This window comes from Ambystoma mexicanum, chromosome 1p (genome assembly GCF_040938575.1).
Source record: "Ambystoma mexicanum isolate Mex_15411 chromosome 1p, UKY_AmexF1_1, whole genome shotgun sequence".
Classification (NCBI taxonomy): Eukaryota; Metazoa; Chordata; class Amphibia; order Caudata; family Ambystomatidae; genus Ambystoma; species Ambystoma mexicanum.
The window spans coordinates 3,894,455-3,901,569 of record NC_090921.1 but is presented as its reverse complement, the minus strand read 5'-3'; the positions used below and the strand labels follow the sequence as shown (position 1 = coordinate 3,901,569).

General features: G+C 46.4%; 2 non-coding genes across 2 annotated transcripts; one reads left to right on the top strand and one right to left on the bottom strand.

The window, feature by feature from the left end:
- Positions 1-3,317: 3,317 nt before the first annotated feature.
- On the bottom strand, positions 3,318-3,391 carry TRNAI-AAU (transfer RNA isoleucine (anticodon AAU)). Its single transcript has one exon. It is a non-coding gene; the product is annotated as a tRNA-Ile (tRNA).
- Positions 3,392-5,535: 2,144 nt separating this feature from the next.
- TRNAN-GUU (transfer RNA asparagine (anticodon GUU)) lies at positions 5,536-5,609 on the top strand. The gene has a single exon. It is a non-coding gene; the product is annotated as a tRNA-Asn (tRNA).
- The last annotated feature ends 1,506 nt before the right edge of the window (positions 5,610-7,115 follow it).

The following is a 7,115-nucleotide window of genomic DNA, read 5'->3' as shown; positions in this document are numbered from 1 at the left end:
ATTCAGGCCTTCCTCTATTTGCTCAAATTTGTTGTGCGGACCATGTGCAACCACAATGAAAGTTAAAGGCTTTAGGCCAGTTATTGCTAGCAATTAATTATGTTTTCAAGACCAATGTTTAACCATGTACTGACGCCATGGACTCCTACGGACCAATCCTAAGAAGGTGTGCTCTGATTATGACATGAAGATGACTATCAAGATAAAACTGACCAAGGATAAGTGGAGAATTGGGAGAAGATGGGATTCCTTTTAAAAGATTTTGGTCCAATCATATTTTGGGGGTGGATTGTTATAGAACATCTGGGATTATTGTAATTGTTGCAAAAAGGATGTAAGATGCCAACTGATGTTGTATTGTTCAAACCTGGGTTAGTTTGGTCCTGCAACACCATCTAACCACTCCCTGAAACTGTGTACAATAAACTTGCTTTATGCACAACCGTGTGCTCACTTCTTAAGTGGTGGGACTGTTTCGGTTAATGTGATTAAAGGCCCATACGCACAGGGGGCTAGAGTATGGTTTTATAAAGCTAATCTTGAGCCTAGCAACACCTCCAAGTGGGTACATAAGTGTTCATAAAATACCCCGGTACAATAACCCCTGCACCTGCAAGTTCCTGCGTGCCCACTATAAATTATGCCTTTGATTTGTGTACTCTGGCCTCCGTAGTGCTGGAAATACATATGCTGTCTCTCTGCTCCCAAGTGACCTGAGGAGAAAATTGAGGAACTAAAGTGATGCATAGGGATCACTGTTGATAAGTTACCTGTGCTGGGAATGAAAACAGGCACCAGTGGTCAAAGTGTATGAAAACAAGTAGTGGAACTATATTCCCTGCTGGCCTGCCCCGCTCCCCACAAACCACATGGCCACGTCCCCTTCCACACACAACACAAACCCCCAAACACATGCGCCTGCTGTTTAAGGGAACATTTAGTGCAGTGCAAGTTTCAACTGCTTCCTACACTTTTATTTTAAACCAAAACCATTCCGGAACGGGTTCTTTTTAAAATAAAACTATAGACACAGTAGAACCTGATTAAGAAAAGTAGAAGAGCACCGCTCCCGCTCCGTTAGACCACAGCACCTTCATGAGGTGGAGTCCAGGCACAGAATGCAATAATGTGTCAGTATCTCACCAGGAACTGGATGTATTGCCTGCAGGTTACATATAGATTGCTGTGGTAGGTGCATTAAACCACTAGGCGAGCTTATCAGGTTTCAAACCTTGGACTTGCAAGACACACATGCACACAAACACATGCTGCAAAAAACTGGACTTCCTCTGAGGCATCAGGTTGAATGTTGGTGCATTTCGCTTCCTTCATCTAGTATTACTTCCATTGGCCAATGGCAACCATTTTCCACCCCAATGTTGAGGATATTTAGTTTCACAAAGAGAGACTAATCATTGGGAGTGCGAGGCATGTAAAATCGGGCCCAGCATTTAGTCTTTGTCTTCACCCTGGGGCGTATATTGATATGGGCAGAGATGTCTCCTGCCACTTTACCCGGGGACGTCAGTTGGGGGTCGCAACCTCTGAGGTCTCCCTTGCGACATCTCTGTTCTCCCTTGCAACCTCTTGAAAAAAAGTTCTCTTTTTTGTTTTTTTGGGGGGGTTTTGTAATGCAAGCTCCTAGGCTGCGGCCAGCACCATGTAGCTCTTTAAATCTGGAGTGGCTGGCTTTCTTGTTCAGGGCCGTTAAAAAAAATAAGAAAAATAAGAACAGGAGTGCCAAAAGTCTAACACTTTCGGCACTGACCCTAAATAAGAAAGAATAGGAATACCAAATAATGTGTATTTCTGGAATGCTATACAATCATTGCTAGACTTATTAAAGGTTTATTTCAGGCACACTTCAGGGGGTGAGTCACTGATTTAGTCTGTTCTTAAACGCCTCAACTCAACCTTTCATCTTTCTGAGGTCGATAAAAGAGTACCAACACATGTTGGGTGATATTGGGTGTATATTTTTACTATATAAAGAGCTTAAGCGTAAGTGCTACATAATAACACATCATTATCATTTGGTCATGGACTTCTGCTTGCATTCACAGTAATTTGGTAATATGGGCCTATACACTCTGATCTTAACAATACATATGGCGATCGATTCTTGTATGAAATGTACATCACATTATGTACATCACACTATAGTGATATTGTAACCATATTTTTTGTGGTGTACAATGCTATGTGATGCCACTTCCTGTTTCATCAACGGGTGAATGGTTGTGTTCCATCGCTTCCTGCGATATCACTTCAGGGTGGGGTCAAATGAAATCACTTCCTGTGATGTCATCAGGGGGTCAACGGTCGTGTGATGTCACTTCCGCTACCCCTGGCATTTTGGTGAAATGACGTCCCTTTGGGGTTGCTGCCTGTTAATGATTGTTTAAACACTCACTCTCTGCTCTCAAAGCTGTGAGATTTGTTGTGCTCTTGCTTACTCCCCATTCCAAGCCGCTTCTACCCCGCCGTACTGAGCATCGTTGCGCAGTCATGCCTCCTGCCTGCAGCATTTTCAGTTGAGTGGGTGACAGCCCTGTTATCCTTTGCCAGATACCTGCTCCATTTACAGGAATTCTAATCAATTGCCTTTGCACTCACACATTTGCCGGGCATAGTTATCATTTGCACAGGCAATCAATCAGTTGCCATTCTTTGGCAATGACTGCCCAGGTCCCATAGCATTTGCCAGGATCAGAAGCTGGGCACGGCTAAGTGGGGCAGGGATGCTGCTGATAGGATATCCCAGTAGGTCCTTGACCTATTCCAAACATTGAGACCTTGTAGAGGAAACCAAGAGGAAAGATTGGTACACAGCGATTTGTTTGATGGGGGGCCTGCAAAAAAGGGGGGATGCCCAGGGGGTGTCCAAAGTTTAAGTTACCCAAGGCGGGCCAGAGGGGTGCTGTGCTGCGATGTTGGGCCCATCTCCTCCCCGCAGGGTGATCCGACTCCCACAATTCAGAAGCCAGAAGACTCCTGAGATGTCAGCACACTGCAAAGTTGGAGTGATGTTATCAATTTGGGACTGGAGGGAAATACCTGTGCTGCCACCACCGGCTAAGAAGAGGAGGACCACGGATAGACTGCCTTCTTGCAGCCCTTTTGCTACAGCACTAGGACATGTAGTCATTTCAGGAGCCAAAGAACTGTTTTTGGCATTAGCCAGAGGAAGTCTTTGCTTATATTGTGCTATTACTCAGAATTCCACATCGGCTTATTATTTAACAGATTTCATATTCGTCCAATGAGAGTTCTTCATTCATGAAGCTCCAATTTTAAAAGGAAACTTAAAAAAGGTGTGGCCAGTACGGGGATCGAACCCGCGACCTTGGCGTTATTAGCACCACGCTCTAACCAACTGAGCTAACCGGCCATTAATACTCAAGATCACAGCAACAGCTACTAGCAGCCACTGTCAACAGAACAATGTTCTTAGTACATTCCCATTCATCCCTTAGCGCCTGCTGTCAGCACATCGGAAGGCAACTTGCAGCCCAGGAGACGCGCCTGACAAGATGGAGCAGGTGACATCTAGACCATTCTTTGGCATGCACTGGATAAGAGCATTTGCACAAGATGTCGTCTTTGGGCCAGTTACAACCACTTTTGGGAAGGCTTACTGCTGCCACGGACTGCTGCCATTATAGACTCCACGCTCGAGGCTACATTATGAGGGGCAGCTGTCCTGGCCAAGCCTCAATGCCTAATGACTATAGAGTTGCTCCATATATAATACGAGTGCAATTTAGGTATTTTGCACCACATAGTTATTTGCCACTTGACTTACTTATGGCAACCTATTCTAAAGTCACTTCCAAGGTGACTCTAAGCAGTGCTTTAAGTGGGATTAGAAATTGAGGGTGGCTCTCGTTAGGGGGTTTGGCCTAGGCATGGGTGTGCTTAGTCCATGCCCCCATCAAGAGCCCCCGTCGCCTAAGAGGTGGGGGCCGCTAAAAGAAGCAGAGCTGGGGAGCACTGGCATTATTACATTTAATGCGCACAGCCCCTCCCCGGCTAAGCGGAGCAAAGGTGTGACACCAGTATGCCACAGCTCACACCCAGCAGGCAGCCTTTTCATTCAAGGAGCCACATGCTGCAATGCTTTACCACAGGCTCCTTGAATGAAAGTGATGCCTGCTGCTGATGGCTCTGTACTCTGAAACAGGAGGAGGTCTGAACTGCCCAGCTCGCCTTTTGTTTCCGAGTAGATAGCCATTAGCCAGCGTGAGTAGCGCAGGGGCTTCATGCTGGGTGATGGCTATTTACTCAGAAACAAAAGGAGGCCTGGCAGTCCAGCCCTCCTCCTGTTTCAGAGTACAGAGCCACCAGGCAGCCCGCACTGGAAGGCTGCACCTGCTGCTTGCAGGTGACAGCACTTTGGTTTAGAAAAAAAGAAAAGGCAATTGCTTTTTTTCTAAACCATAGTGCTGACACCTGCAGGCAGCTTGTGTAACCGTGCAGCCGCTGCACGGGCGGCCTCAGGTGTCAGCATGGCTGGAGCTAGTCGGGGGTGAGCCCCCGGCAGGGCCCCGGCTCAGGAGCCTTTTCTGGAGACTGCCGGGGCTCGGCCCATGCTAGCCCCAGCCCACTTAAAGCTCTGCCTCTAAGTATCAAAGACTGATGATGCTCCTTGAAATGTCTTTTTTCCGGGAAGTCACTTCTGTCCGTGCAATCCATATACAAAGTAGAATGTTTGCATGTATTTTGCCCCAGAACGCCCGGACAGAGCTCTTATAGATGAGTTTCCTGCATCTGTAATGTTCCTGCAGTTTTATTTTTTTCGTTATGTGTCAAAATACCATCAGTTACTAATGTCACCAAAAAAGTAGATTGGGGCAGAGTGGGTGGTGTGGGGGCTCGAATGAGACCGAATGCAATTGCACCCACTGCATTTAGGGGGAGGAGTAGCAGGACTTTGTTCATGGCTCACCCCCAACCCCACTCTTGAAATGCTGGCTACTCCGTGCTTCTCGGACTGTTATCCGCAATAAGCAAGTGCCCCCCCCCCCATCCCAACTTTCATCTTAAAATGGGGCCTCACGGGAGGTGACACATTCTCAGCCCGCCCTGCTGGTAGGAAGGAGGTGTGAGGAGTTAAGCAGCAGCCAGGCCCCCTGCTGCCTTAATACTTCTCAGGGGTTTCAGGTGCCACCAGTGTTTAGGAAGTCATAGATAGCTGTGGAGCTGGAGAGATAAATAAGTCTTGCAATGGTGAGGTGCTCAGCAGTCTCTATGGTGCACTGTGTGGCAGGACATTCAAATGTTAGCCCAAAACGGGCTTTTCAATCAAGCCCATAGCCCAAAGTGCTTTGTGTACTGTTTGAAGCTGAACATTACTTGTACCATACTGAGAAAGAGACGCTTCAGAGAAATGGAGGCGCCTATCCTAACTTACAGCCTTGCTGTGTGCAGACAGCGCTCCTCCCCAGGGCTTTAATAAAAGATGAAGTCTTCACCTGGATCCAGGCCTGCGCGATTAGCCTACATATATGGCTTTTGCGCAGCAGGGCACACATCATCTCTGTGGCGCAATCGGTTAGCGCGTTCGGCTGTTAACCGAAAGGTTGGTGGTTCAAGCCCACCCAGGGACGCAGTTTATTTTGGATTTTGGCAAACGTGAGCCAACTCCCGTTCAAAAAAAAAAAAACAACCAACGTGCAGGGTGCACTGCTTAATTCTGAAACCATATGTAAGGTGCTTCCTGTGCTGACATTTCCCTCAAGTCACACATCCATGGCCAGTCTGATTGTCTTTCAATACACGCTTACATGGCCCTATAGTTCTTGTATTCTGATGTGGGAATCTGGCATAGGCGTTTGTCTTTCAAAACCCACTTTCATGGCCCTATATTTCTGGTATTCTGATGTGGGAATCTGGCATAGGCGTTTGTCTTTCAATACCCAGTTTCATGGCCCCATAGTTCTGGTATTCTGATGTGGGAATCTGGCATAGGCGTTGTCTTTCAATATCCACTTTCATGGCCCTATATTTCTGGTAGTCTGTTGTGGGAATCTGGCATAGGCGTTTGTCTTTCAATACCCAGTTTCATGGCCCAATAGTTCTTGTTTTCCGATGTGGGAATCTGGCATAGGCGTTTGTATTTCAATACCCTTTTTCATGGGCCGATAGTTTTGGTATTCTGATGTGGGAATTTGGCATAGGTGTTTGCCTTTCGATACCCGGTTTCATGGCCCTATAGTTAGTATTTTGATGTGGGAATCTGGCATAGGGGTTGATTTTCAATACCCAGTTTCATGGCCCTACAGTTCTTGTATTCTGATGTGGGAATCTGGCATAGGCGTTTGCCTTTCAATACCCGGTTTCATGGCCCTATAGTTCTTGTATTCTGATGTGGGAATCTGGCATAGGCGTTTTTCTTTCAATACCCGATTTCATGGCCCTATAGTTCTAGTATTCTGATGTGGGAATCTGGCAGAGGCGTTGCAGCACTAGTTTGGGAAGGACACATTTTGCTATTCCATTGCCCACCCTATATAGCAGCGCTGACAACAGAGGAGTCTCCCTTAACTTTTTTGGGGGTGTCCGGGAGGTCAGGAAGGGTCCCCATTATTATGAGGGATTAATGTTGAGCGCACCACATTGATGATGGCGGATGGCAGCGAACTGGTCACAATATGTGAACCCATTTGTATCGAGTGCAGTTAGTTATGATGTTTCTTTTAATGTTACAGCTCTTTAGAATGTATACATAATCACCACGCACGTAGAGGGATAAACTGCAAATGCAACATGAAAACAATCTACACAACGGGGTGCTTTGTAAAAAGGTAGTTGGGACTCTCTTGCAAAATGCATGTTGAGATTTAAACTGACTTTCTCAGGTTTGCAGATGTCAGACAAATGAGTAAATCATTCATTTTCATCTCCTTGGTTCGCTGCTGCACATGAATTTTAAGTAGCAGGGACAGTCTTGACGGAAAGAAATATTAGTCACCTAGTAAGAAAGTCAGCTCAGAAGCAGGACACGGTTTATGATTTAAGAGTCCTGCAAGGGAACAGATGTTATCTCGCTCATTGGATTGGTGTCGCTAGAGGGCGTTGGTTTTTTGTTCGGTGGTAATAAAAGTTAGGCCTGA